Below are 27910 nucleotides of genomic sequence, written 5' to 3' on the forward strand. Positions count from 1 at the left end.
GGACGGCTTCATCGACTTGTCGATCATAACTCCCAAGTCTCTTTCTTGGGAGGACCACAAACTAAAAGTACTAATATACACAAATGAAACCCTAAGATACCAGTCTCTACATGTGGTACAACGCCAGAGAAATACAAATAAATTAATTTCTTCCTGAACAGTGCAAAATATAGACAGCAGATTTAAATTCTCAAAACTGACACATTTTGAATCACTAAATTGAAAATAAAATCACATTTTCTACTTTTCTTGTCTGGTGATTTTATTTTTCTAATCATCTTCCCAGATTCTGGTTGAACTTCCTTCTGTCTGTGCTCTTTATTGTGTTTCCAGGGATGACTTATCCTTTTGCTGTTTTTCTCTCCTTCCCTTTCTGTCCTACATCCATCTTTGCCATTAACTTTTAACATTAAACTTTCTTCCATTTTTCTGCTTTATTTTCTCAATCTAACAACTTATCCATGTGTACCATCTGCTCCCTCTTTTTTTTCTCCCCTATTCCTACCTATCCATAAAAACATTTCTTCTATCTCCTTCTCTCTCACCGTCCCCTCCATCTCTGTGCACCATTTCCTCTCTCTCACCTTCCCCTCCATCTCTGTGCACCATTTCCTCTCTCTTTCCCTCCCCTCCATCTTTGTGCACCAATCTCCTCTCTCTTGCTCTCCTTCCCCTCCATCCCTGTGCACCATCTCCTCTTTTTCTCTCCCTTTCCCATGGTCTGATATTTCTTCTTGCCTCCTTTCCTCCTCTCTCCCCCTCCTGTAGCCTGACATCTCTGTAGTCCTCCTTCCACTCCTCCCCCCACCATGAGCTGGTATATTTCTCCTCTCCTTTCCACAATCTGGCATCCCTCCCCACCCCTGGGCTAACTTAAAACAGCTCCAGGGGGTTCTGCGGTCCGGGCATCTGTTCCCCTTGTTCCTCTCACCTTCCTGTTCTCCTTTCAAAGTCAAATCTTCTTTTTTGGAGGGGCCCTGCCATGACAGCCATTCTCACAAGCTACCCCCCCCCCCCCCCCTCTGATGCAACTTCTTGTTTCCACCAGCTTAGATTGCGGCAGACAGAAAACTTCAGGGCAGCACCGGTAGCTTCTGGGAATGGCTGCCGCCATACCAGGGCCCTTCCAAAAAGAAGATTTGACTCTGAAAGGAGACCGGAAAGATGAGGGGAAGGAAGGTAAAGGGACAGAAGGGGAAGAGATACCCAGACCAAAAATACAGAGCTGATTCTACCATGTTGTATTTCAATCATACACAAGCATGTAGCTCCCCCTCCCAAATTAAGACACATATTCAAGCATTTTGTTACTTTTCAGACATTCATTCAACTGGTGCTGTGCTACTTCTGTTGCTTATCTGTTAATTCAGTGGCCTCCTTTCCAAGCAGCTCTGCCCCTCCCTCCCCCCCCCCCCCCACACACACATCATCATCATTCTTCTTACATCTTTATTAGCTGTCTCCAAGACCCTGTGTGCTAGTTCTGCTCAGATATCAAAGCTGAATTCTTCCCGATGTAGAGCTGTATGGGGATGTGGGAATTAAGCCTGTATCCCTGCAGGTACTGCTCCACATACCTCTGCAGGTTATTGGTCAGACATATCTGAGCCAGCCAATAAGCTGCATAGGAGGCAGGACTAGTGGCTTAGAGGACACCACTGGTCAGACAGTCCTTAGCTAGCCAATAGGCTGCAGGGGAAAGCAGAAGATTGTCTTGCCTCCCCCTGCAGCCTGTTAGTTATCTAAGGGAGCAGACAGAGCAGGAGTGTAGGTCAGATAGGATTCCTGCCTTTGGTCTGTCATCTAAAGGGGAAAGTGCTGAGGGAGATACTGGGAAAGGAATGAAGAATTGATATATATTACAAATAGGGACAGTAAAGAGTCGCACAGGCACTGAGAGGTTGTAAGAGAAAAAGAGGCTGAGAGACGAGAGATGGACTGTTGATAAGAACAGAGCTGAAGTGAATGTAAGCTATGGGAGGGGGCATGAGCTGTGATAGAAAGAGAAGTAGGTGAGGGATAGGCTGAAGCATCAAATTATGCCTATGTAAGAGGAGAAAAATTAAAAAGTGCAGGGGGGGAGATGAAATTAGGGAAAAATGAAAAAATTGGAATAGAGTGATGTAGGTGGGCTATGGGGAAAGGGGGGATTGGTTGGAGAAAAGTACTATCAATAGTTTGAATGGAGGGAGGGAAGGAGAGAGGATGATGCTGACATGTTGGGAGTGGAAGGAGAGAGTGGCTGGACCCTAACTTTTGATTTGCCCACATTCCCTGCCCTTGCTCTTGACATTTAGATAGTCTGGTCACTACCAGATTTATTTTGTTTTTTGCTAGGTGAGGGGAAATTGGTTGTGAGTTATAAATTGAGCACCCCCAAATTCCAATCATTTTCAAAAGTTGGCTCCTATGCCCACAGACCATGTATCTCAGCTCCTCCTTCCTGTGACTATCATAGTAGCCTTCCCAGGGACTGGATCTAATCACTTTTTGCACTGAAAAGGTAGGATGGAGTAGTTTGAGAGCTTTAGAAGGTTAAACTCTGAAAAATATCCAAACATGTAATTCATCCTCCTGTCTTTGAGACACAGGTAATTTACAAATTTGTAGAATCCTGGAAAATCCAGACATTTGGCAATTCAAAGTTTCTGGTTACTCAGCACATCTGGCAGCCCTCCTCCCTAAACTTTTGGGCCCTAGGTTTGTGCCTGGTTTTCCTAGGTCTTAATCTGGCTCTGTTTGCTTCATGGATATGCAATATCTGCCTGTAACTATAGACTACAGGAGCAGATAGCAGATTCACAGTTAAGATTTCTTAGACTAGATAAAGCTGCTGAGTAGACTGTGGCCCTAGTACATTTTTGATTAGGAAATATGATGTCCTTGTCCATCAACACAAAGATGTGTAACAGCTGTAGCAGGGTCATGATATGTTTATGTTTATTGAGAGCTTCAATACCACTACTAATGACTAGGGAGTCAATTCAGAGCGGTTTACATGAACTGTAAAAGTGTTATGCTACATGAGCTTCTGTAGAGATGTTACCATACAGAGTTACAAAGAGCTTCTGTGGGTGTTTGTTTACAATAGATGGGCTCTGTACTGAAATACACAGAGCTCTGTGGTGGTGTTACAATACAGAGTTATTAATACTGGCATGATTATGCCATAATCAATCATCCTACTTATGTTACTAGCACATTGATTATCCTACTTATATGCACACATTTACCAAATCAATTGTCTTATGTACAGTACAGAGGAGATTGAGAGGGGACATGCATTTCAGGTTGCCTTTCAGAGTGTCTCCTTTGGGATCCCCAATTATGTCTTAAAAGGCTCCATTGCCCTTCTTTATTGCGATCCTGTGGAAAATTCAATATAGCTGAGGACTGATTTTCCCCTTGCTCCGCCTAGGTTGCAGGTGATGGCATTCGGAAGTGGGGGAGTCCAAGTATGGATGGGACTCCACGATAGTTTTTCTTTCAGTTTTGCTCTTCCGCATGAATGTAACTCCTTTTAGACCTAAAGTACCATTGGCTTTGAGAAACCGGTTATCTGGTTGCAGAATCTGAATGATGCCAAGAGCAGAAATGATTTCACCAAACTTAGCTGAGAAAATTGTGAAGAATTTTGGGGTTCAGTTTTCTCCTTGTGATTCAGTTTTTATGCAGTTCTTTCTCTGTTTGTATAAGTATCTGTCACTTTTCAGTTAGCAAAGCCACTGGTGAATTTATGAAATATGAAGTGACATCAATGGCGGGAACCAAATTCCAAGACCTGATAATACTGACCTCTTCCTTTTGGAGCTACTGCTTGTATCTGAAAACTGAAACTTGGATCTGGCATTCAAATACCCACATGCGCAACGTCATCAGCGTTGGTGGGGTAAAGTGTGCAAAATTTAGGAATTCAGTTTTCTTCCTTTACGCGGGTAAAGGTGGTCGCATGGTAAGGGTTGTTTTTTTAATGGTCATTACTCTACGTGGGTTAGCAACATGCAAAGTTATGGCTTGTAGACTGAGATGGTTCTTTAGGTTTGATTTGGAGAACGGATGTGAAAATCGCTATATGCCACGAAATGAAGAAGAAGTTGCTACTAATTGTTAATTCGTTGCTTGTTATGGGTCCGATAAATTGTTAAGAGAGAAAAGGCGCCAGGCTTGAATTCTGGTAGCGCTCTCTTTTGAAGAACAGTAGCTGTGCCCTTAAGGGGGATAGGCTGCAGAGCTGAAGCTAGGCGAGCCCAGCGGGGAGAGCTTTACGGTAAGGACGTAAGGGCCTCTTTTTTGACCTTGAGTTGCAGCAGCTATTTCTCAAAGCTAGTCAAGAATATCACGTGCTGTCATGAAAGAAAATGTCTGAGCCTTCAGTGTCGGAACTGAGCAGTAGAATAAAGAGTGTTGAAAGAAGCCTTTGCAGTTGAGTGCTGGGAGAAAACGAGCATGGAAAGCCATGAAAACGGAGGGAATAGGTGTAAACGAGCAAATGTCTGTAAAGAGCGCTCAGCCAAGTGGTTCCATGGTGTAAAGGTTAGCACTCTGGACTTTGAATCCAGTGATCTGAGTTCAAATCTCAGTGGAACCTGCTTGCTTTTTAAGCTCAACCGCCAGCAGCTGCCCTTATGAGATGAATACTCAAGCCTGTGTAGACTGCTGAATAGGGGCAATGGTATCATAGCAAAGTATGGTCCCTGGAATGAGGTAAATTTAGCCATCTAGCTATCCAAGAGCACAAAGGAAAGAGGAATACAAAGATAGAAGTCCAGGCATGTTGTGCTGGGGAGGGGTGGGGTGGGTGCAAAATTTATCAGGGACCCTTTGGCCCTGCTCGCTCTTCAGCAGCACAGTTGCAAGGAGAGTGGGAAGACCCCCTGAGCTTTTAAAAAGGATGAGATGTCGGTCTTGAATATACTTCCCTTTAAAGGGTAGGTAGAGGGAGGACCCATGCAGGTACCTGCACTTGAGGCAAAGCTTCAGGTGCTGAAATAGCTCAGTTGGGAGAGCGTTAGACTGAAGATCTAAAGGTCCCTGGTTCAATCCCGGGTTTCAGCACCTCTTTTTCTACCTGGTAACCTGGCAGAAGAGGGTAGAAAAATAGCAATTGCTCATGTTCTGTTCAGAGCAAGGGTGTATGCTAGCTGTAGAAGCTTGACCCCCCCACCCCCTTGAGACACGGGACTGCCTTCTTAAGCATTTTTTTTGTTTGCTTCTTCATGAGTTGTTCACAGGAGTTGACCCAGTAAAATGGAGCCATAAGGTTTCATTCTTAGTGATAAAATTGATTTTGGGTTGGGGGTTCCTTAAGCAAAGGCTTAAGAATTAAAAGGAGGATGTGAAATCTCTGGCATACGAGAAGTTGAAGTAATAGCTTTAAGAGGGTCTGGCACATCTGTGAGGGGGACAACTGCATCCTGTTGGTTCCCTGGTGTAATGGTGAGCACTCTGGACTCTGAATCCAGCAATCTGAGTTCAAATCTCAGTGGAACCTATCCCTTCGGTGTTAGTAGATATTTTCAGTGAAGTTCCTCTTTAAACATTCTCTATTCAAGGACTTGCAGAAAGCCCCTGAGAGTGCGCAATCTGCTTTACATGTTACCGTAATCGTATGCATTTCAGGTTGCCTTTCAGAGTGTCTCCTTTGGGATCCCCAATTATGTCTTAAAAGGCTCCATTGCCCTTCTTTATTGCGATCCTGTGGAAAATTCAATATAGCTGAGGACTGATTTTCCCCTTGCTCCTCCTAGGTTGCAGGTGATGGCATTCGGAAGTGGGGGAGTCCAAGTATGGATGGGACTCCACGATAGTTTTTCTTTCAGTTTTGCTCTTCCGCATAAATGTAACTCCTTTTAGACCTAAAGTACCATTGGCTTTGAGAAACCGGTTATCTGGTTGCAGAATCTGAATCATGCCATGAGCAGAAATGATTTCACCAAACTTAGCTGAGAAAACTGTGAAGAATTTTGGGGTTCACTTTTCTCCTTGTGATTCAGTTTTTATGCAGTTCTTTCTTTCTCTGTTCGTATAAGTATCTGTCACTTTTCAGGTAGCAAAGCCACTGGTGAATTTATGAAATATGAAGTGACATCAATGGCGGGAACCAAATTCCAAGACCTGATAATACTGACCTCTTCCTTTTGGAGCTACTGCTTGTATCTGAAAACTGAAACTTGGATCTCGCATTCAAGTACCCACATGCGCAACGTCATCAGCGTTGGTGGGGTAAAGTGTGCAAAATTTAGGAATTCAGTTTTCTTCCTTTACGCGGGTAAAGGTGGTCGCATGGTAAGGGTTGTTTTTTTAATGGTCATTACTCTACGTGGGTTAGCAACATGCAAAGTTATGGCTTGTAGACTGAGATGGTTCTTTAGGTTTGATTTGGAGAACGGATGTGAAAATCGCTATATGCCACGAAATGAAGAAGAAGTTGCTACTAATTGTTAATTCGTTGCTTGTTATGGGTCCGATAAATTGTTAAGAGAGAAAAGGCGCCAGGCTTGAATTCTGGTAGCGCTCTCTTTTGAAGAACAGTAGCTGTGCCCTTAAGGGGGATAGGCTGCAGAGCTGAAGCTAGGCGAGCCCAGCGGGGAGAGCTTTACGGTAAGGACGTAAGGGCCTCTTTTTTGACCTTGAGTTGCAGCAGCTATTTCTCAAAGCTAGTCAAGAATATCACGCGCTGTCATGAAAGAAAATGTCTGAGCCTTCAGTGTCGGAACTGAGTAGTAGAATAAAGAGTGTTGAAAGAAGCCTTTGCAGTTGAGTGCTGGGAGAAAACGAGCATGGAAAGCCATGAAAACGGAGGGAATAGGTGTAAACGAGCAAATGTCTGTAAAGAGCGCTCAGCCAAGTGGTTCCATGGTGTAAAGGTTAGCACTCTGGACTTTGAATCCAGTGATCTGAGTTCAAATCTCAGTGGAACCTGCTCGCTTTTTAAGCTCAACCGCCAGCAGCTGCCCTTATGAGATGAATACTCAAGCCTGTGTAGACTGCTGAATAGGGGCAATGGTATCATAGCAAAGTATGGTCCCTGGAATGAGGTAAATTTAGCCATCTAGCTATCCAAGAGCACAAAGGAAAGAGGAATACAAAGATAGAAGTCCAGGCATGTTGTGCTGGGGAGGGGTGGGGTGGGTGCAAAATTTATCAGGGACCCTTTGGCCCTGCTCGCTCTTCAGCAGCACAGTTGCAAGGAGAGTGGGAAGACCCCCTGAGCTTTTAAAAAGGATGAGATGTCGGTCTTGAATATACTTCCCTTTAAAGGGTAGGTAGAGGGAGGACCCATGCAGGTACCTGCACTTGAGGCGAAGCTTCAGGTGCTGAAATAGCTCAGTTGGGAGAGCGTTAGACTGAAGATCTAAAGGTCCCTGGTTCAATCCCGGGTTTCAGCACCTCTTTTTCTACCTGGTAACCTGGCAGAAGAGGGTAGAAAAATAGCAATTGCTCATGTTCTGTTCAGAGCAAGGGTGTATGCTAGCTGTAGAAGCTTGACCCCCCCACCCCCTTGAGACACGGGACTGCCTTCTTAAGCATTTTTTTTGTTTGCTTCTTCATGAGTTGTTCACAGGAGTTGACCCAGTAAAATGGAGCCATAAGGTTTCATTCTTAGTGATAAAATTGATTTTGGGTTGGGGGTTCCTTAAGCAAAGGCTTAAGAATTAAAAGGAGGATGTGAAATCTCTGGCATACGAGAAGTTGAAGTAATAGCTGTAAGAGGGTCTGGCACATCTGTGAGGGGGACAACTGCATCCTGTTGGTTCCATGGTGTAATGGTGAGCACTCTGGACTCTGAATCCAGCAATCTGAGTTCAAATCTCAGTGGAACCTATCCCTTCGGTGTTAGTAGATATTTTCAGTGAAGTTCCTCTTTAAACATTCTGTATTCAAGGACTTGCAGAAAGCCCCTGAGAGTGCGCAATCTGCTTTACATGTTACCGTAATCGTATGCATTTCAGGTTGCCTTTCAGAGTGTCTCCTTTGGGATCCCCAATTATGTCTTAAAAGGCTCCATTGCCCTTCTTTATTGCGATCCTGTGGAAAATTCAATATAGCTGAGGACTGATTTTCCCCTTGCTCCTCCTAGGTTGCAGGTGATGGCATTCGGAAGTGGGGGAGTCCAAGTATGGATGGGACTCCACGATAGTTTTTCTTTCAGTTTTGCTCTTCCGCATAAATGTAACTCCTTTTAGACCTAAAGTACCATTGGCTTTGAGAAACCGGTTATCTGGTTGCAGAATCTGAATCATGCCATGAGCAGAAATGATTTCACCAAACTTAGCTGAGAAAACTGTGAAGAATTTTGGGGTTCACTTTTCTCCTTGTGATTCAGTTTTTATGCAGTTCTTTCTTTCTCTGTTCGTATAAGTATCTGTCACTTTTCAGGTAGCAAAGCCACTGGTGAATTTATGAAATATGAAGTGACATCAATGGCGGGAACCAAATTCCAAGACCTGATAATACTGACCTCTTCCTTTTGGAGCTACTGCTTGTATCTGAAAACTGAAACTTGGATCTCGCATTCAAGTACCCACATGCGCAACGTCATCAGCGTTGGTGGGGTAAAGTGTGCAAAATTTAGGAATTCAGTTTTCTTCCTTTACGCGGGTAAAGGTGGTCGCATGGTAAGGGTTGTTTTTTTAATGGTCATTACTCTACGTGGGTTAGCAACATGCAAAGTTATGGCTTGTAGACTGAGATGGTTCTTTAGGTTTGATTTGGAGAACGGATGTGAAAATCGCTATATGCCACGAAATGAAGAAGAAGTTGCTACTAATTGTTAATTCGTTGCTTGTTATGGGTCCGATAAATTGTTAAGAGAGAAAAGGCGCCAGGCTTGAATTCTGGTAGCGCTCTCTTTTGAAGAACAGTAGCTGTGCCCTTAAGGGGGATAGGCTGCAGAGCTGAAGCTAGGCGAGCCCAGCGGGGAGAGCTTTACGGTAAGGACGTAAGGGCCTCTTTTTTGACCTTGAGTTGCAGCAGCTATTTCTCAAAGCTAGTCAAGAATATCACGCGCTGTCATGAAAGAAAATGTCTGAGCCTTCAGTGTCGGAACTGAGCAGTAGAATAAAGAGTGTTGAAAGAAGCCTTTGCAGTTGAGTGCTGGGAGAAAACGAGCATGGAAAGCCATGAAAACGGAGGGAATAGGTGTAAACGAGCAAATGTCTGTAAAGAGCGCTCAGCCAAGTGGTTCCATGGTGTAAAGGTTAGCACTCTGGACTTTGAATCCAGTGATCTGAGTTCAAATCTCAGTGGAACCTGCTCGCTTTTTAAGCTCAACCGCCAGCAGCTGCCCTTATGAGATGAATACTCAAGCCTGTGTAGACTGCTGAATAGGGGCAATGGTATCATAGCAAAGTATGGTCCCTGGAATGAGGTAAATTTAGCCATCTAGCTATCCAAGAGCACAAAGGAAAGAGGAATACAAAGATAGAAGTCCAGGCATGTTGTGCTGGGGAGGGGTGGGGTGGGTGCAAAATTTATCAGGGACCCTTTGGCCCTGCTCGCTCTTCAGCTGCACAGTTGCAAGGAGAGTGGGAAGACCCCCTGAGCTTTTAAAAAGGATGAGATGTCGGTCTTGAATATACTTCCCTTTAAAGGGTAGGTAGAGGGAGGACCCATGCAGGTACCTGCACTTGAGGCGAAGCTTCAGGTGCTGAAATAGCTCAGTTGGGAGAGCGTTAGACTGAAGATCTAAAGGTCCCTGGTTCAATCCCAGGTTTCAGCACCTCTTTTTCTACCTGGTAACCTGGCAGAAGAGGGTAGAAAAATAGCAATTGCTCATGTTCTGTTCAGAGCAAGGGTGTATGCTAGCTGTAGAAGCTTGACCCCCCCACCCCCTTGAGACACGGGACTGCCTTCTTAAGCATTTTTTTTGTTTGCTTCTTCATGAGTTGTTCACAGGAGTTGACCCAGTAAAATGGAGCCATAAGGTTTCATTCTTAGTGATAAAATTGATTTTGGGTTGGGGGTTCCTTAAGCAAAGGCTTAAGAATTAAAAGGAGGATGTGAAATCTCTGGCATACGAGAAGTTGAAGTAATAGCTGTAAGAGGGTCTGGCACATCTGTGAGGGGGACAACTGTATCCTGTTGGTTCCATGGTGTAATGGTGAGCACTCTGGACTCTGAATCCAGCAATCTGAGTTCAAATCTCAGTGGAACCTATCCCTTCGGTGTTAGTAGATATTTTCAGTGAAGTTCCTCTTTAAACATTCTGTATTCAAGGACTTGCAGAAAGCCCCTGAGAGTGCGCAATCTGCTTTACATGTTACCGTAATCGTATGCATTTCAGGTTGCCTTTCAGAGTGTCTCCTTTGGGATCCCCAATTATGTCTTAAAAGGCTCCATTGCCCTTCTTTATTGCGATCCTGTGGAAAATTCAATATAGCTGAGGACTGATTTTCCCCTTGCTCCTCCTAGGTTGCAGGTGATGGCATTCGGAAGTGGGGGAGTCCAAGTATGGATGGGACTCCACGATAGTTTTTCTTTCAGTTTTGCTCTTCCGCATAAATGTAACTCCTTTTAGACCTAAAGTACCATTGGCTTTGAGAAACCGGTTATCTGGTTGCAGAATCTGAATCATGCCATGAGCAGAAATGATTTCACCAAACTTAGCTGAGAAAACTGTGAAGAATTTTGGGGTTCACTTTTCTCCTTGTGATTCAGTTTTTATGCAGTTCTTTCTTTCTCTGTTCGTATAAGTATCTGTCACTTTTCAGGTAGCAAAGCCACTGGTGAATTTATGAAATATGAAGTGACATCAATGGCGGGAACCAAATTCCAAGACCTGATAATACTGACCTCTTCCTTTTGGAGCTACTGCTTGTATCTGAAAACTGAAACTTGGATCTCGCATTCAAGTACCCACATGCGCAACGTCATCAGCGTTGGTGGGGTAAAGTGTGCAAAATTTAGGAATTCAGTTTTCTTCCTTTACGCGGGTAAAGGTGGTCGCATGGTAAGGGTTGTTTTTTTAATGGTCATTACTCTACGTGGGTTAGCAACATGCAAAGTTATGGCTTGTAGACTGAGATGGTTCTTTAGGTTTGATTTGGAGAACGGATGTGAAAATCGCTATATGCCACGAAATGAAGAAGAAGTTGCTACTAATTGTTAATTCGTTGCTTGTTATGGGTCCGATAAATTGTTAAGAGAGAAAAGGCGCCAGGCTTGAATTCTGGTAGCGCTCTCTTTTGAAGAACAGTAGCTGTGCCCTTAAGGGGGATAGGCTGCAGAGCTGAAGCTAGGCGAGCCCAGCGGGGAGAGCTTTACGGTAAGGACGTAAGGGCCTCTTTTTTGACCTTGAGTTGCAGCAGCTATTTCTCAAAGCTAGTCAAGAATATCACGCGCTGTCATGAAAGAAAATGTCTGAGCCTTCAGTGTCGGAACTGAGTAGTAGAATAAAGAGTGTTGAAAGAAGCCTTTGCAGTTGAGTGCTGGGAGAAAACGAGCATGGAAAGCCATGAAAACGGAGGGAATAGGTGTAAACGAGCAAATGTCTGTAAAGAGCGCTCAGCCAAGTGGTTCCATGGTGTAAAGGTTAGCACTCTGGACTTTGAATCCAGTGATCTGAGTTCAAATCTCAGTGGAACCTGCTCGCTTTTTAAGCTCAACCGCCAGCAGCTGCCATTATGAGATGAATACTCAAGCCTGTGTAGACTGCTGAATAGGGGCAATGGTATCATAGCAAAGTATGGTCCCTGGAATGAGGTAAATTTAGCCATCTAGCTATCCAAGAGCACAAAGGAAAGAGGAATACAAAGATAGAAGTCCAGGCATGTTGTGCTGGGGATGGGTGGGGTGGGTGTAAAATTTATCAGGGACCCTTTGGCCCTGCTCGCTCTTCAGCAGCACAGTTGCAAGGAGAGTGGGAAGACCCCCTGAGCTTTTAAAAAGGATGAGATGTCGGTCTTGAATATACTTCCCTTTAAAGGGTAGGTAGAGGGAGGACCCATGCAGGTACCTGCACTTGAGGCAAAGCTTCAGGTGCTGAAATAGCTCAGTTGGGAGAGCGTTAGACTGAAGATCTAAAGGTCCCTGGTTCAATCCCAGGTTTCAGCACCTCTTTTTCTACCTGGTAACCTGGCAGAAGAGGGTAGAAAAATAGCAATTGCTCATGTTCTGTTCAGAGCAAGGGTGTATGCTAGCTGTAGAAGCTTGACCCCCACACCCCCTTGAGACACGGGACTGCCTTCTTAAGCATTTTTTTTGTTTGCTTCTTCATGAGTTGTTCACAGGAGTTGACCCAGTAAAATGGAGCCATAAGGTTTCATTCTTAGTGATAAAATTGATTTTGGGTTGGGGGTTCCTTAAGCAAAGGCTTAAGAATTAAAAGGAGGATGTGAAATCTCTGGCATACGAGAAGTTGAAGTAATAGCTGTAAGAGGGTCTGGCACATCTGTGAGGGGGACAACTGCATCCTGTTGGTTCCATGGTGTAATGGTGAGCACTCTGGACTCTGAATCCAGCAATCTGAGTTCAAATCTCAGTGGAACCTATCCCTTCGGTGTTAGTAGATATTTTCAGTGAAGTTCCTCTTTAAACATTCTGTATTCAAGGACTTGCAGAAAGCCCCTGAGAGTGCGCAATCTGCTTTACATGTTACCGTAATCGTATGCATTTCAGGTTGCCTTTCAGAGTGTCTCCTTTGGGATCCCCAATTATGTCTTAAAAGGCTCCATTGCCCTTCTTTATTGCGATCCTGTGGAAAATTCAATATAGCTGAGGACTGATTTTCCCCTTGCTCCTCCTAGGTTGCAGGTGATGGCATTCGGAAGTGGGGGAGTCCAAGTATGGATGGGACTCCACGATAGTTTTTCTTTCAGTTTTGCTCTTCCGCATAAATGTAACTCCTTTTAGACCTAAAGTACCATTGGCTTTGAGAAACCGGTTATCTGGTTGCAGAATCTGAATCATGCCATGAGCAGAAATGATTTCACCAAACTTAGCTGAGAAAACTGTGAAGAATTTTGGGGTTCACTTTTCTCCTTGTGATTCAGTTTTTATGCAGTTCTTTCTTTCTCTGTTCGTATAAGTATCTGTCACTTTTCAGGTAGCAAAGCCACTGGTGAATTTATGAAATATGAAGTGACATCAATGGCGGGAACCAAATTCCAAGACCTGATAATACTGACCTCTTCCTTTTGGAGCTACTGCTTGTATCTGAAAACTGAAACTTGGATCTCGCATTCAAGTACCCACATGCGCAACGTCATCAGCGTTGGTGGGGTAAAGTGTGCAAAATTTAGGAATTCAGTTTTCTTCCTTTACGCGGGTAAAGGTGGTCGCATGGTAAGGGTTGTTTTTTTAATGGTCATTACTCTACGTGGGTTAGCAACATGCAAAGTTATGGCTTGTAGACTGAGATGGTTCTTTAGGTTTGATTTGGAGAACGGATGTGAAAATCGCTATATGCCACGAAATGAAGAAGAAGTTGCTACTAATTGTTAATTCGTTGCTTGTTATGGGTCCGATAAATTGTTAAGAGAGAAAAGGCGCCAGGCTTGAATTCTGGTAGCGCTCTCTTTTGAAGAACAGTAGCTGTGCCCTTAAGGGGGATAGGCTGCAGAGCTGAAGCTAGGCGAGCCCAGCGGGGAGAGCTTTACGGTAAGGACGTAAGGGCCTCTTTTTTGACCTTGAGTTGCAGCAGCTATTTCTCAAAGCTAGTCAAGAATATCACGCGCTGTCATGAAAGAAAATGTCTGAGCCTTCAGTGTCGGAACTGAGCAGTAGAATAAAGAGTGTTGAAAGAAGCCTTTGCAGTTGAGTGCTGGGAGAAAACGAGCATGGAAAGCCATGAAAACGGAGGGAATAGGTGTAAACGAGCAAATGTCTGTAAAGAGCGCTCAGCCAAGTGGTTCCATGGTGTAAAGGTTAGCACTCTGGACTTTGAATCCAGTGATCTGAGTTCAAATCTCAGTGGAACCTGCTCGCTTTTTAAGCTCAACCGCCAGCAGCTGCCCTTATGAGATGAATACTCAAGCCTGTGTAGACTGCTGAATAGGGGCAATGGTATCATAGCAAAGTATGGTCCCTGGAATGAGGTAAATTTAGCCATCTAGCTATCCAAGAGCACAAAGGAAAGAGGAATACAAAGATAGAAGTCCAGGCATGTTGTGCTGGGGGGGGGGTGGGGTGGGTGCAAAATTTATCAGGGACCCTTTGGCCCTGCTCGCTCTTCAGCAGCACAGTTGCAAGGAGAGTGGGAAGACCCCCTGAGCTTTTAAAAAGGATGAGATGTCGGTCTTGAATATACTTCCCTTTAAAGGGTAGGTAGAGGGAGGACCCATGCAGGTACCTGCACTTGAGGCGAAGCTTCAGGTGCTGAAATAGCTCAGTTGGGAGAGCGTTAGACTGAAGATCTAAAGGTCCCTGGTTCAATCCCGGGTTTCAGCACCTCTTTTTCTACCTGGTAACCTGGCAGAAGAGGGTAGAAAAATAGCAATTGCTCATGTTCTGTTCAGAGCAAGGGTGTATGCTAGCTGTAGAAGCTTGACCCCCCCACCCCCTTGAGACACGGGACTGCCTTCTTAAGCATTTTTTTTGTTTGCTTCTTCATGAGTTGTTCACAGGAGTTGACCCAGTAAAATGGAGCCATAAGGTTTCATTCTTAGTGATAAAATTGATTTTGGGTTGGGGGTTCCTTAAGCAAAGGCTTAAGAATTAAAAGGAGGATGTGAAATCTCTGGCATACGAGAAGTTGAAGTAATAGCTGTAAGAGGGTCTGGCACATCTGTGAGGGGGACAACTGCATCCTGTTGGTTCCATGGTGTAATGGTGAGCACTCTGGACTCTGAATCCAGCAATCTGAGTTCAAATCTCAGTGGAACCTATCCCTTCGGTGTTAGTAGATATTTTCAGTGAAGTTCCTCTTTAAACATTCTGTATTCAAGGACTTGCAGAAAGCCCCTGAGAGTGCGCAATCTGCTTTACATGTTACCGTAATCGTATGCATTTCAGGTTGCCTTTCAGAGTGTCTCCTTTGGGATCCCCAATTATGTCTTAAAAGGCTCCATTGCCCTTCTTTATTGCGATCCTGTGGAAAATTCAATATAGCTGAGGACTGATTTTCCCCTTGCTCCTCCTAGGTTGCAGGTGATGGCATTCGGAAGTGGGGGAGTCCAAGTATGGATGGGACTCCACGATAGTTTTTCTTTCAGTTTTGCTCTTCCGCATAAATGTAACTCCTTTTAGACCTAAAGTACCATTGGCTTTGAGAAACCGGTTATCTGGTTGCAGAATCTGAATCATGCCATGAGCAGAAATGATTTCACCAAACTTAGCTGAGAAAACTGTGAAGAATTTTGGGGTTCACTTTTCTCCTTGTGATTCAGTTTTTATGCAGTTCTTTCTTTCTCTGTTCGTATAAGTATCTGTCACTTTTCAGGTAGCAAAGCCACTGGTGAATTTATGAAATATGAAGTGACATCAATGGCGGGAACCAAATTCCAAGACCTGATAATACTGACCTCTTCCTTTTGGAGCTACTGCTTGTATCTGAAAACTGAAACTTGGATCTCGCATTCAAGTACCCACATGCGCAACGTCATCAGCGTTGGTGGGGTAAAGTGTGCAAAATTTAGGAATTCAGTTTTCTTCCTTTACGCGGGTAAAGGTGGTCGCATGGTAAGGGTTGTTTTTTTAATGGTCATTACTCTACGTGGGTTAGCAACATGCAAAGTTATGGCTTGTAGACTGAGATGGTTCTTTAGGTTTGATTTGGAGAACGGATGTGAAAATCGCTATATGCCACGAAATGAAGAAGAAGTTGCTACTAATTGTTAATTCGTTGCTTGTTATGGGTCCGATAAATTGTTAAGAGAGAAAAGGCGCCAGGCTTGAATTCTGGTAGCGCTCTCTTTTGAAGAACAGTAGCTGTGCCCTTAAGGGGGATAGGCTGCAGAGCTGAAGCTAGGCGAGCCCAGCGGGGAGAGCTTTACGGTAAGGACGTAAGGGCCTCTTTTTTGACCTTGAGTTGCAGCAGCTATTTCTCAAAGCTAGTCAAGAATATCACGCGCTGTCATGAAAGAAAATGTCTGAGCCTTCAGTGTCGGAACTGAGTAGTAGAATAAAGAGTGTTGAAAGAAGCCTTTGCAGTTGAGTGCTGGGAGAAAACGAGCATGGAAAGCCATGAAAACGGAGGGAATAGGTGTAAACGAGCAAATGTCTGTAAAGAGCGCTCAGCCAAGTGGTTCCATGGTGTAAAGGTTAGCACTCTGGACTTTGAATCCAGTGATCTGAGTTCAAATCTCAGTGGAACCTGCTCGCTTTTTAAGCTCAACCGCCAGCAGCTGCCCTTATGAGATGAATACTCAAGCCTGTGTAGACTGCTGAATAGGGGCAATGGTATCATAGCAAAGTATGGTCCCTGGAATGAGGTAAATTTAGCCATCTAGCTATCCAAGAGCACAAAGGAAAGAGGAATACAAAGATAGAAGTCCAGGCATGTTGTGCTGGGGAGGTGTGGGGTGGGTGCAAAATTTATCAGGGACCCTTTGGCCCTGCTCGCTCTTCAGCAGCACAGTTGCAAGGAGAGTGGGAAGACCCCCTGAGCTTTTAAAAAGGATGAGATGTCGGTCTTGAATATACTTCCCTTTAAAGGGTAGGTAGAGGGAGGACCCATGCAGGTACCTGCACTTGAGGCGAAGCTTCAGGTGCTGAAATAGCTCAGTTGGGAGAGCGTTAGACTGAAGATCTAAAGGTCCCTGGTTCAATCCCGGGTTTCAGCACCTCTTTTTCTACCTGGTAACCTGGCAGAAGAGGGTAGAAAAATAGCAATTGCTCATGTTCTGTTCAGAGCAAGGGTGTATGCTAGCTGTAGAAGCTTGACCCCCCCCACCCCCTTGAGACACGGGACTGCCTTCTTAAGCATTTTTTTTGTTTGCTTCTTCATGAGTTGTTCACAGGAGTTGACCCAGTAAAATGGAGCCATAAGGTTTCATTCTTAGTGATAAAATTGATTTTGGGTTGGGGGTTCCTTAAGCAAAGGCTTAAGAATTAAAAGGAGGATGTGAAATCTCTGGCATACGAGAAGTTGAAGTAATAGCTGTAAGAGGGTCTGGCACATCTGTGAGGGGGACAACTGCATCCTGTTGGTTCCATGGTGTAATGGTGAGCACTCTGGACTCTGAATCCAGCAATCTGAGTTCAAATCTCAGTGGAACCTATCCCTTCGGTGTTAGTAGATATTTTCAGTGAAGTTCCTCTTTAAACATTCTGTATTCAAGGACTTGCAGAAAGCCCCTGAGAGTGCGCAATCTGCTTTACATGTTACCGTAATCGTATGCATTTCAGGTTGCCTTTCAGAGTGTCTCCTTTGGGATCCCCAATTATGTCTTAAAAGGCTCCATTGCCCTTCTTTATTGCGATCCTGTGGAAAATTCAATATAGCTGAGGACTGATTTTCCCCTTGCTCCTCCTAGGTTGCAGGTGATGGCATTCGGAAGTGGGGGAGTCCAAGTATGGATGGGACTCCACGATAGTTTTTCTTTCAGTTTTGCTCTTCCGCATAAATGTAACTCCTTTTAGACCTAAAGTACCATTGGCTTTGAGAAACCGGTTATCTGGTTGCAGAATCTGAATCATGCCATGAGCAGAAATGATTTCACCAAACTTAGCTGAGAAAACTGTGAAGAATTTTGGGGTTCACTTTTCTCCTTGTGATTCAGTTTTTATGCAGTTCTTTCTTTCTCTGTTCGTATAAGTATCTGTCACTTTTCAGGTAGCAAAGCCACTGGTGAATTTATGAAATATGAAGTGACATCAATGGCGGGAACCAAATTCCAAGACCTGATAATACTGACCTCTTCCTTTTGGAGCTACTGCTTGTATCTGAAAACTGAAACTTGGATCTCGCATTCAAGTACCCACATGCGCAACGTCATCAGCGTTGGTGGGGTAAAGTGTGCAAAATTTAGGAATTCAGTTTTCTTCCTTTACGCGGGTAAAGGTGGTCGCATGGTAAGGGTTGTTTTTTTAATGGTCATTACTCTACGTGGGTTAGCAACATGCAAAGTTATGGCTTGTAGACTGAGATGGTTCTTTAGGTTTGATTTGGAGAACGGATGTGAAAATCGCTATATGCCACGAAATGAAGAAGAAGTTGCTACTAATTGTTAATTCGTTGCTTGTTATGGGTCCGATAAATTGTTAAGAGAGAAAAGGCGCCAGGCTTGAATTCTGGTAGCGCTCTCTTTTGAAGAACAGTAGCTGTGCCCTTAAGGGGGATAGGCTGCAGAGCTGAAGCTAGGCGAGCCCAGCGGGGAGAGCTTTACGGTAAGGACGTAAGGGCCTCTTTTTTGACCTTGAGTTGCAGCAGCTATTTCTCAAAGCTAGTCAAGAATATCACGCGCTGTCATGAAAGAAAATGTCTGAGCCTTCAGTGTCGGAACTGAGTAGTAGAATAAAGAGTGTTGAAAGAAGCCTTTGCAGTTGAGTGCTGGGAGAAAACGAGCATGGAAAGCCATGAAAACGGAGGGAATAGGTGTAAACGAGCAAATGTCTGTAAAGAGCGCTCAGCCAAGTGGTTCCATGGTGTAAAGGTTAGCACTCTGGACTTTGAATCCAGTGATCTGAGTTCAAATCTCAGTGGAACCTGCTCGCTTTTTAAGCTCAACCGCCAGCAGCTGCCCTTATGAGATGAATACTCAAGCCTGTGTAGACTGCTGAATAGGGGCAATGGTATCATAGCAAAGTATGGTCCCTGGAATGAGGTAAATTTAGCCATCTAGCTATCCAAGAGCACAAAGGAAAGAGGAATACAAAGATAGAAGTCCAGGCATGTTGTGCTGGGGAGGGGTGGGGTGGGTGCAAAATTTATCAGGGACCCTTTGGCCCTGCTCGCTCTTCAGCAGCACAGTTGCAAGGAGAGTGGGAAGACCCCCTGAGCTTTTAAAAAGGATGAGATGTCGGTCTTGAATATACTTCCCTTTAAAGGGTAGGTAGAGGGAGGACCCATGCAGGTACCTGCACTTGAGGCGAAGCTTCAGGTGCTGAAATAGCTCAGTTGGGAGAGCGTTAGACTGAAGATCTAAAGGTCCCTGGTTCAATCCCGGGTTTCAGCACCTCTTTTTCTACCTGGTAACCTGGCAGAAGAGGGTAGAAAAATAGCAATTGCTCATGTTCTGTTCAGAGCAAGGGTGTATGCTAGCTGTAGAAGCTTGCCCCCCCCCCACCCCCTTGAGACACGGGACTGCCTTCTTAAGCATTTTTTTTGTTTGCTTCTTCATGAGTTGTTCACAGGAGTTGACCCAGTAAAATGGAGCCATAAGGTTTCATTCTTAGTGATAAAATTGATTTTGGGTTGGGGGTTCCTTAAGCAAAGGCTTAAGAATTAAAAGGAGGATGTGAAATCTCTGGCATACGAGAAGTTGAAGTAATAGCTGTAAGAGGGTCTGGCACATCTGTGAGGGGGACAACTGCATCCTGTTGGTTCCATGGTGTAATGGTGAGCACTCTGGACTCTGAATCCAGCAATCTGAGTTCAAATCTCAGTGGAACCTATCCCTTCGGTGTTAGTAGATATTTTCAGTGAAGTTCCTCTTTAAACATTCTGTATTCAAGGACTTGCAGAAAGCCCCTGAGAGTGCGCAATCTGCTTTACATGTTACCGTAATCGTATGCATTTCAGGTTGCCTTTCAGAGTGTCTCCTTTGGGATCCCCAATTATGTCTTAAAAGGCTCCATTGCCCTTCTTTATTGCGATCCTGTGGAAAATTCAATATAGCTGAGGACTGATTTTCCCCTTGCTCCTCCTAGGTTGCAGGTGATGGCATTCGGAAGTGGGGGAGTCCAAGTATGGATGGGACTCCACGATAGTTTTTCTTTCAGTTTTGCTCTTCCGCATAAATGTAACTCCTTTTAGACCTAAAGTACCATTGGCTTTGAGAAACCGGTTATCTGGTTGCAGAATCTGAATCATGCCATGAGCAGAAATGATTTCACCAAACTTAGCTGAGAAAACTGTGAAGAATTTTGGGGTTCACTTTTCTCCTTGTGATTCAGTTTTTATGCAGTTCTTTCTTTCTCTGTTCGTATAAGTATCTGTCACTTTTCAGGTAGCAAAGCCACTGGTGAATTTATGAAATATGAAGTGACATCAATGGCGGGAACCAAATTCCAAGACCTGATAATACTGACCTCTTCCTTTTGGAGCTACTGCTTGTATCTGAAAACTGAAACTTGGATCTCGCATTCAAGTACCCACATGCGCAACGTCATCAGCGTTGGTGGGGTAAAGTGTGCAAAATTTAGGAATTCAGTTTTCTTCCTTTACGCGGGTAAAGGTGGTCGCATGGTAAGGGTTGTTTTTTTAATGGTCATTACTCTACGTGGGTTAGCAACATGCAAAGTTATGGCTTGTAGACTGAGATGGTTCTTTAGGTTTGATTTGGAGAACGGATGTGAAAATCGCTATATGCCACGAAATGAAGAAGAAGTTGCTACTAATTGTTAATTCGTTGCTTGTTATGGGTCCGATAAATTGTTAAGAGAGAAAAGGCGCCAGGCTTGAATTCTGGTAGCGCTCTCTTTTGAAGAACAGTAGCTGTGCCCTTAAGGGGGATAGGCTGCAGAGCTGAAGCTAGGCGAGCCCAGCGGGGAGAGCTTTACGGTAAGGACGTAAGGGCCTCTTTTTTGACCTTGAGTTGCAGCAGCTATTTCTCAAAGCTAGTCAAGAATATCACGCGCTGTCATGAAAGAAAATGTCTGAGCCTTCAGTGTCGGAACTGAGTAGTAGAATAAAGAGTGTTGAAAGAAGCCTTTGCAGTTGAGTGCTGGGAGAAAACGAGCATGGAAAGCCATGAAAACGGAGGGAATAGGTGTAAACGAGCAAATGTCTGTAAAGAGCGCTCAGCCAAGTGGTTCCATGGTGTAAAGGTTAGCACTCTGGACTTTGAATCCAGTGATCTGAGTTCAAATCTCAGTGGAACCTGCTCGCTTTTTAAGCTCAACCGCCAGCAGCTGCCCTTATGAGATGAATACTCAAGCCTGTGTAGACTGCTGAATAGGGGCAATGGTATCATAGCAAAGTATGGTCCCTGGAATGAGGTAAATTTAGCCATCTAGCTATCCAAGAGCACAAAGGAAAGAGGAATACAAAGATAGAAGTCCAGGCATGTTGTGCTGGGGAGGGGTGGGGTGGGTGCAAAATTTATCAGGGACCCTTTGGCCCTGCTCGCTCTTCAGCAGCACAGTTGCAAGGAGAGTGGGAAGACCCCCTGAGCTTTTAAAAAGGATGAGATGTCGGTCTTGAATATACTTCCCTTTAAAGGGTAGGTAGAGGGAGGACCCATGCAGGTACCTGCACTTGAGGCGAAGCTTCAGGTGCTGAAATAGCTCAGTTGGGAGAGCGTTAGACTGAAGATCTAAAGGTCCCTGGTTCAATCCCGGGTTTCAGCACCTCTTTTTCTACCTGGTAACCTGGCAGAAGAGGGTAGAAAAATAGCAATTGCTCATGTTCTGTTCAGAGCAAGGGTGTATGCTAGCTGTAGAAGCTTGACCCCCCCACCCCCTTGAGACACGGGACTGCCTTCTTAAGCATTTTTTTTGTTTGCTTCTTCATGAGTTGTTCACAGGAGTTGACCCAGTAAAATGGAGCCATAAGGTTTCATTCTTAGTGATAAAATTGATTTTGGGTTGGGGGTTCCTTAAGCAAAGGCTTAAGAATTAAAAGGAGGATGTGAAATCTCTGGCATACGAGAAGTTGAAGTAATAGCTGTAAGAGGGTCTGGCACATCTGTGAGGGGGACAACTGCATCCTGTTGGTTCCATGGTGTAATGGTGAGCACTCTGGACTCTGAATCCAGCAATCTGAGTTCAAATCTCAGTGGAACCTATCCCTTCGGTGTTAGTAGATATTTTCAGTGAAGTTCCTCTTTAAACATTCTGTATTCAAGGACTTGCAGAAAGCCCCTGAGAGTGCGCAATCTGCTTTACATGTTACCGTAATCGTATGCATTTCAGGTTGCCTTTCAGAGTGTCTCCTTTGGGATCCCCAATTATGTCTTAAAAGGCTCCATTGCCCTTCTTTATTGCGATCCTGTGGAAAATTCAATATAGCTGAGGACTGATTTTCCCCTTGCTCCTCCTAGGTTGCAGGTGATGGCATTCGGAAGTGGGGGAGTCCAAGTATGGATGGGACTCCACGATAGTTTTTCTTTCAGTTTTGCTCTTCCGCATAAATGTAACTCCTTTTAGACCTAAAGTACCATTGGCTTTGAGAAACCGGTTATCTGGTTGCAGAATCTGAATCATGCCATGAGCAGAAATGATTTCACCAAACTTAGCTGAGAAAACTGTGAAGAATTTTGGGGTTCACTTTTCTCCTTGTGATTCAGTTTTTATGCAGTTCTTTCTTTCTCTGTTCGTATAAGTATCTGTCACTTTTCAGGTAGCAAAGCCACTGGTGAATTTATGAAATATGAAGTGACATCAATGGCGGGAACCAAATTCCAAGACCTGATAATACTGACCTCTTCCTTTTGGAGCTACTGCTTGTATCTGAAAACTGAAACTTGGATCTCGCATTCAAGTACCCACATGCGCAACGTCATCAGCGTTGGTGGGGTAAAGTGTGCAAAATTTAGGAATTCAGTTTTCTTCCTTTACGCGGGTAAAGGTGGTCGCATGGTAAGGGTTGTTTTTTTAATGGTCATTACTCTACGTGGGTTAGCAACATGCAAAGTTATGGCTTGTAGACTGAGATGGTTCTTTAGGTTTGATTTGGAGAACGGATGTGAAAATCGCTATATGCCACGAAATGAAGAAGAAGTTGCTACTAATTGTTAATTCGTTGCTTGTTATGGGTCCGATAAATTGTTAAGAGAGAAAAGGCGCCAGGCTTGAATTCTGGTAGCGCTCTCTTTTGAAGAACAGTAGCTGTGCCCTTAAGGGGGATAGGCTGCAGAGCTGAAGCTAGGCGAGCCCAGCGGGGAGAGCTTTACGGTAAGGACGTAAGGGCCTCTTTTTTGACCTTGAGTTGCAGCAGCTATTTCTCAAAGCTAGTCAAGAATATCACGCGCTGTCATGAAAGAAAATGTCTGAGCCTTCAGTGTCGGAACTGAGTAGTAGAATAAAGAGTGTTGAAAGAAGCCTTTGCAGTTGAGTGCTGGGAGAAAACGAGCATGGAAAGCCATGAAAACGGAGGGAATAGGTGTAAACGAGCAAATGTCTGTAAAGAGCGCTCAGCCAAGTGGTTCCATGGTGTAAAGGTTAGCACTCTGGACTTTGAATCCAGTGATCTGAGTTCAAATCTCAGTGGAACCTGCTCGCTTTTTAAGCTCAACCGCCAGCAGCTGCCCTTATGAGATGAATACTCAAGCCTGTGTAGACTGCTGAATAGGGGCAATGGTATCATAGCAAAGTATGGTCCCTGGAATGAGGTAAATTTAGCCATCTAGCTATCCAAGAGCACAAAGGAAAGAGGAATACAAAGATAGAAGTCCAGGCATGTTGTGCTGGGGAGGGGTGGGGTGGGTGCAAAATTTATCAGGGACCCTTTGGCCCTGCTCGCTCTTCAGCAGCACAGTTGCAAGGAGAGTGGGAAGACCCCCTGAGCTTTTAAAAAGGATGAGATGTCGGTCTTGAATATACTTCCCTTTAAAGGGTAGGTAGAGGGAGGACCCATGCAGGTACCTGCACTTGAGGCGAAGCTTCAGGTGCTGAAATAGCTCAGTTGGGAGAGCGTTAGACTGAAGATCTAAAGGTCCCTGGTTCAATCCTGGGTTTCAGCACCTCTTTTTCTACCTGGTAACCTGGCAGAAGAGGGTAGAAAAATAGCAATTGCTCATGTTCTGTTCAGAGCAAGGGTGTATGCTAGCTGTAGAAGCTTGACCCCCCCACCCCCTTGAGACACGGGACTGCCTTCTTAAGCATTTTTTTTGTTTGCTTCTTCATGAGTTGTTCACAGGAGTTGACCCAGTAAAATGGAGCCATAAGGTTTCATTCTTAGTGATAAAATTGATTTTGGGTTGGGGGTTCCTTAAGCAAAGGCTTAAGAATTAAAAGGAGGATGTGAAATCTCTGGCATACGAGAAGTTGAAGTAATAGCTTTAAGAGGGTCTGGCACATCTGTGAGGGGGACAACTGCATCCTGTTGGTTCCATGGTGTAATGGTGAGCACTCTGGACTCTGAATCCAGCAATCTGAGTTCAAATCTCAGTGGAACCTATCCCTTCGGTGTTAGTAGATATTTTCAGTGAAGTTCCTCTTTAAACATTCTGTATTCAAGGACTTGCAGAAAGCCCCTGAGAGTGCGCAATCTGCTTTACATGTTACCGTAATCGTATGCATTTCAGGTTGCCTTTCAGAGTGTCTCCTTTGGGATCCCCAATTATGTCTTAAAAGGCTCCATTGCCCTTCTTTATTGCGATCCTGTGGAAAATTCAATATAGCTGAGGACTGATTTTCCCCTTGCTCCTCCTAGGTTGCAGGTGATGGCATTCGGAAGTGGGGGAGTCCAAGTATGGATGGGACTCCACGATAGTTTTTCTTTCAGTTTTGCTCTTCCGCATAAATGTAACTCCTTTTAGACCTAAAGTACCATTGGCTTTGAGAAACCGGTTATCTGGTTGCAGAATCTGAATCATGCCATGAGCAGAAATGATTTCACCAAACTTAGCTGAGAAAACTGTGAAGAATTTTGGGGTTCACTTTTCTCCTTGTGATTCAGTTTTTATGCAGTTCTTTCTTTCTCTGTTCGTATAAGTATCTGTCACTTTTCAGGTAGCAAAGCCACTGGTGAATTTATGAAATATGAAGTGACATCAATGGCGGGAACCAAATTCCAAGACCTGATAATACTGACCTCTTCCTTTTGGAGCTACTGCTTGTATCTGAAAACTGAAACTTGGATCTCGCATTCAAGTACCCACATGCGCAACGTCATCAGCGTTGGTGGGGTAAAGTGTGCAAAATTTAGGAATTCAGTTTTCTTCCTTTACGCGGGTAAAGGTGGTCGCATGGTAAGGGTTGTTTTTTTAATGGTCATTACTCTACGTGGGTTAGCAACATGCAAAGTTATGGCTTGTAGACTGAGATGGTTCTTTAGGTTTGATTTGGAGAACGGATGTGAAAATCGCTATATGCCACGAAATGAAGAAGAAGTTGCTACTAATTGTTAATTCGTTGCTTGTTATGGGTCCGATAAATTGTTAAGAGAGAAAAGGCGCCAGGCTTGAATTCTGGTAGCGCTCTCTTTTGAAGAACAGTAGCTGTGCCCTTAAGGGGGATAGGCTGCAGAGCTGAAGCTAGGCGAGCCCAGCGGGGAGAGCTTTACGGTAAGGACGTAAGGGCCTCTTTTTTGACCTTGAGTTGCAGCAGCTATTTCTCAAAGCTAGTCAAGAATATCACGCGCTGTCATGAAAGAAAATGTCTGAGCCTTCAGTGTCGGAACTGAGTAGTAGAATAAAGAGTGTTGAAAGAAGCCTTTGCAGTTGAGTGCTGGGAGAAAACGAGCATGGAAAGCCATGAAAACGGAGGGAATAGGTGTAAACGAGCAAATGTCTGTAAAGAGCGCTCAGCCAAGTGGTTCCATGGTGTAAAGGTTAGCACTCTGGACTTTGAATCCAGTGATCTGAGTTCAAATCTCAGTGGAACCTGCTCGCTTTTTAAGCTCAACCGCCAGCAGCTGCCCTTATGAGATGAATACTCAAGCCTGTGTAGACTGCTGAATAGGGGCAATGGTATCATAGCAAAGTATGGTCCCTGGAATGAGGTAAATTTAGCCATCTAGCTATCCAAGAGCACAAAGGAAAGAGGAATACAAAGATAGAAGTCCAGGCATGTTGTGCTGGGGAGGGGTGGGGTGGGTGCAAAATTTATCAGGGACCCTTTGGCCCTGCTCGCTCTTCAGCAGCACAGTTGCAAGGAGAGTGGGAAGACCCCCTGAGCTTTTAAAAAGGATGAGATGTCGGTCTTGAATATACTTCCCTTTAAAGGGTAGGTAGAGGGAGGACCCATGCAGGTACCTGCACTTGAGGCGAAGCTTCAGGTGCTGAAATAGCTCAGTTGGGAGAGCGTTAGACTGAAGATCTAAAGGTCCCTGGTTCAATCCCGGGTTTCAGCACCTCTTTTTCTACCTGGTAACCTGGCAGAAGAGGGTAGAAAAATAGCAATTGCTCATGTTCTGTTCAGAGCAAGGGTGTATGCTAGCTGTAGAAGCTTGACCCCCCCACCCCCTTGAGACACGGGACTGCCTTCTTAAGCATTTTTTTTGTTTGCTTCTTCATGAGTTGTTCACAGGAGTTGACCCAGTAAAATGGAGCCATAAGGTTTCATTCTTAGTGATAAAATTGATTTTGGGTTGGGGGTTCCTTAAGCAAAGGCTTAAGAATTAAAAGGAGGATGTGAAATCTCTGGCATACGAGAAGTTGAAGTAATAGCTGTAAGAGGGTCTGGCACATCTGTGAGGGGGACAACTGCATCCTGTTGGTTCCATGGTGTAATGGTGAGCACTCTGGACTCTGAATCCAGCAATCTGAGTTCAAATCTCAGTGGAACCTATCCCTTCGGTGTTAGTAGATATTTTCAGTGAAGTTCCTCTTTAAACATTCTGTATTCAAGGACTTGCAGAAAGCCCCTGAGAGTGCGCAATCTGCTTTACATGTTACCGTAATCGTATGCATTTCAGGTTGCCTTTCAGAGTGTCTCCTTTGGGATCCCCAATTATGTCTTAAAAGGCTCCATTGCCCTTCTTTATTGCGATCCTGTGGAAAATTCAATATAGCTGAGGACTGATTTTCCCCTTGCTCCTCCTAGGTTGCAGGTGATGGCATTCGGAAGTGGGGGAGTCCAAGTATGGATGGGACTCCACGATAGTTTTTCTTTCAGTTTTGCTCTTCCGCATAAATGTAACTCCTTTTAGACCTAAAGTACCATTGGCTTTGAGAAACCGGTTATCTGGTTGCAGAATCTGAATCATGCCATGAGCAGAAATGATTTCACCAAACTTAGCTGAGAAAACTGTGAAGAATTTTGGGGTTCACTTTTCTCCTTGTGATTCAGTTTTTATGCAGTTCTTTCTTTCTCTGTTCGTATAAGTATCTGTCACTTTTCAGGTAGCAAAGCCACTGGTGAATTTATGAAATATGAAGTGACATCAATGGCGGGAACCAAATTCCAAGACCTGATAATACTGACCTCTTCCTTTTGGAGCTACTGCTTGTATCTGAAAACTGAAACTTGGATCTCGCATTCAAGTTGCGCAACGTCATCAGCGTTGGTGGGGTAAAGTGTGCAAAATTTAGGAATTCAGTTTTCTTCCTTTACGCGGGTAAAGGTGGTCGCATGGTAAGGGTTGTTTTTTTAATGGTCATTACTCTACGTGGGTTAGCAACATGCAAAGTTATGGCTTGTAGACTGAGATGGTTCTTTAGGTTTGATTTGGAGAACGGATGTGAAAATCGCTATATGCCACGAAATGAAGAAGAAGTTGCTACTAATTGTTAATTCGTTGCTTGTTATGGGTCCGATAAATTGTTAAGAGAGAAAAGGCGCCAGGCTTGAATTCTGGTAGTTCTCTCTTTTGAAGAACAGTAGCTGTGCCCTTAAGGGGGATAGGCTGCAGAGCTGAAGCTAGGCGAGCCCAGCGGGGAGAGCTTTACGGTAAGGACGTAAGGGCCTCTTTTTTGACCTTGAGTTGCAGCAGCTATTTCTCAAAGCTAGTCAAGAATATCACGCGCTGTCATGAAAGAAAATGTCTGAGCCTTCAGTGTCGGAACTGAGTAGTAGAATAAAGAGTGTTGAAAGAAGCCTTTGCAGTTGAGTGCTGGGAGAAAACGAGCATGGAAAGCCATGAAAACGGAGGGAATAGGTGTAAACGAGCAAATGTCTGTAAAGAGCGCTCAGCCAAGTGGTTCCATGGTGTAAAGGTTAGCACTCTGGACTTTGAATCCAGTGATCTGAGTTCAAATCTCAGTGG

General features: G+C 44.4%; 31 non-coding genes across 31 annotated transcripts; all 31 read left to right on the forward strand.

Annotated features, from left to right (window-relative positions):
• Positions 1-4516: 4516 nt before the first annotated feature.
• On the forward strand, positions 4517-4588 carry TRNAQ-UUG. Its single transcript has one exon. It is a non-coding gene; the product is annotated as a tRNA-Gln (tRNA).
• A 394-nt stretch (positions 4589-4982) lies between these two features.
• TRNAF-GAA lies at positions 4983-5055 on the forward strand. The gene has a single exon. It is a non-coding gene; the product is annotated as a tRNA-Phe (tRNA).
• A 364-nt stretch (positions 5056-5419) lies between these two features.
• On the forward strand, positions 5420-5491 carry TRNAQ-CUG. Its single transcript has one exon. It is a non-coding gene; the product is annotated as a tRNA-Gln (tRNA).
• Positions 5492-6849: 1358 nt separating this feature from the next.
• TRNAQ-UUG lies at positions 6850-6921 on the forward strand. The gene has a single exon. It is a non-coding gene; the product is annotated as a tRNA-Gln (tRNA).
• A 394-nt stretch (positions 6922-7315) lies between these two features.
• On the forward strand, positions 7316-7388 carry TRNAF-GAA. The gene has a single exon. It is a non-coding gene; the product is annotated as a tRNA-Phe (tRNA).
• Positions 7389-7752: 364 nt separating this feature from the next.
• TRNAQ-CUG lies at positions 7753-7824 on the forward strand. Its single transcript has one exon. It is a non-coding gene; the product is annotated as a tRNA-Gln (tRNA).
• Positions 7825-9182: 1358 nt separating this feature from the next.
• Positions 9183-9254, forward strand: TRNAQ-UUG. Its single transcript has one exon. It is a non-coding gene; the product is annotated as a tRNA-Gln (tRNA).
• A 394-nt stretch (positions 9255-9648) lies between these two features.
• Positions 9649-9721, forward strand: TRNAF-GAA. Its single transcript has one exon. It is a non-coding gene; the product is annotated as a tRNA-Phe (tRNA).
• Positions 9722-10085: 364 nt separating this feature from the next.
• Positions 10086-10157, forward strand: TRNAQ-CUG. The gene has a single exon. It is a non-coding gene; the product is annotated as a tRNA-Gln (tRNA).
• A 1358-nt stretch (positions 10158-11515) lies between these two features.
• TRNAQ-UUG lies at positions 11516-11587 on the forward strand. Its single transcript has one exon. It is a non-coding gene; the product is annotated as a tRNA-Gln (tRNA).
• Positions 11588-11981: 394 nt separating this feature from the next.
• Positions 11982-12054, forward strand: TRNAF-GAA. The gene has a single exon. It is a non-coding gene; the product is annotated as a tRNA-Phe (tRNA).
• A 364-nt stretch (positions 12055-12418) lies between these two features.
• TRNAQ-CUG lies at positions 12419-12490 on the forward strand. Its single transcript has one exon. It is a non-coding gene; the product is annotated as a tRNA-Gln (tRNA).
• A 1358-nt stretch (positions 12491-13848) lies between these two features.
• TRNAQ-UUG lies at positions 13849-13920 on the forward strand. The gene has a single exon. It is a non-coding gene; the product is annotated as a tRNA-Gln (tRNA).
• A 395-nt stretch (positions 13921-14315) lies between these two features.
• Positions 14316-14388, forward strand: TRNAF-GAA. Its single transcript has one exon. It is a non-coding gene; the product is annotated as a tRNA-Phe (tRNA).
• A 364-nt stretch (positions 14389-14752) lies between these two features.
• Positions 14753-14824, forward strand: TRNAQ-CUG. The gene has a single exon. It is a non-coding gene; the product is annotated as a tRNA-Gln (tRNA).
• A 1358-nt stretch (positions 14825-16182) lies between these two features.
• TRNAQ-UUG lies at positions 16183-16254 on the forward strand. Its single transcript has one exon. It is a non-coding gene; the product is annotated as a tRNA-Gln (tRNA).
• A 394-nt stretch (positions 16255-16648) lies between these two features.
• TRNAF-GAA lies at positions 16649-16721 on the forward strand. Its single transcript has one exon. It is a non-coding gene; the product is annotated as a tRNA-Phe (tRNA).
• Positions 16722-17086: 365 nt separating this feature from the next.
• Positions 17087-17158, forward strand: TRNAQ-CUG. The gene has a single exon. It is a non-coding gene; the product is annotated as a tRNA-Gln (tRNA).
• Positions 17159-18516: 1358 nt separating this feature from the next.
• On the forward strand, positions 18517-18588 carry TRNAQ-UUG. The gene has a single exon. It is a non-coding gene; the product is annotated as a tRNA-Gln (tRNA).
• A 394-nt stretch (positions 18589-18982) lies between these two features.
• On the forward strand, positions 18983-19055 carry TRNAF-GAA. Its single transcript has one exon. It is a non-coding gene; the product is annotated as a tRNA-Phe (tRNA).
• A 366-nt stretch (positions 19056-19421) lies between these two features.
• TRNAQ-CUG lies at positions 19422-19493 on the forward strand. The gene has a single exon. It is a non-coding gene; the product is annotated as a tRNA-Gln (tRNA).
• A 1358-nt stretch (positions 19494-20851) lies between these two features.
• TRNAQ-UUG lies at positions 20852-20923 on the forward strand. Its single transcript has one exon. It is a non-coding gene; the product is annotated as a tRNA-Gln (tRNA).
• A 394-nt stretch (positions 20924-21317) lies between these two features.
• On the forward strand, positions 21318-21390 carry TRNAF-GAA. The gene has a single exon. It is a non-coding gene; the product is annotated as a tRNA-Phe (tRNA).
• A 364-nt stretch (positions 21391-21754) lies between these two features.
• On the forward strand, positions 21755-21826 carry TRNAQ-CUG. Its single transcript has one exon. It is a non-coding gene; the product is annotated as a tRNA-Gln (tRNA).
• A 1358-nt stretch (positions 21827-23184) lies between these two features.
• On the forward strand, positions 23185-23256 carry TRNAQ-UUG. Its single transcript has one exon. It is a non-coding gene; the product is annotated as a tRNA-Gln (tRNA).
• A 394-nt stretch (positions 23257-23650) lies between these two features.
• TRNAF-GAA lies at positions 23651-23723 on the forward strand. The gene has a single exon. It is a non-coding gene; the product is annotated as a tRNA-Phe (tRNA).
• A 364-nt stretch (positions 23724-24087) lies between these two features.
• TRNAQ-CUG lies at positions 24088-24159 on the forward strand. The gene has a single exon. It is a non-coding gene; the product is annotated as a tRNA-Gln (tRNA).
• A 1358-nt stretch (positions 24160-25517) lies between these two features.
• On the forward strand, positions 25518-25589 carry TRNAQ-UUG. Its single transcript has one exon. It is a non-coding gene; the product is annotated as a tRNA-Gln (tRNA).
• A 394-nt stretch (positions 25590-25983) lies between these two features.
• On the forward strand, positions 25984-26056 carry TRNAF-GAA. Its single transcript has one exon. It is a non-coding gene; the product is annotated as a tRNA-Phe (tRNA).
• A 364-nt stretch (positions 26057-26420) lies between these two features.
• On the forward strand, positions 26421-26492 carry TRNAQ-CUG. The gene has a single exon. It is a non-coding gene; the product is annotated as a tRNA-Gln (tRNA).
• A 1351-nt stretch (positions 26493-27843) lies between these two features.
• TRNAQ-UUG lies at positions 27844-27910 on the forward strand. The gene has a single exon. It is a non-coding gene; the product is annotated as a tRNA-Gln (tRNA).

Source organism: Geotrypetes seraphini, chromosome 1 (assembly GCF_902459505.1).
Source record: "Geotrypetes seraphini chromosome 1, aGeoSer1.1, whole genome shotgun sequence".
Lineage (NCBI taxonomy): Eukaryota > Metazoa > Chordata > Amphibia > Gymnophiona > Dermophiidae > Geotrypetes > Geotrypetes seraphini.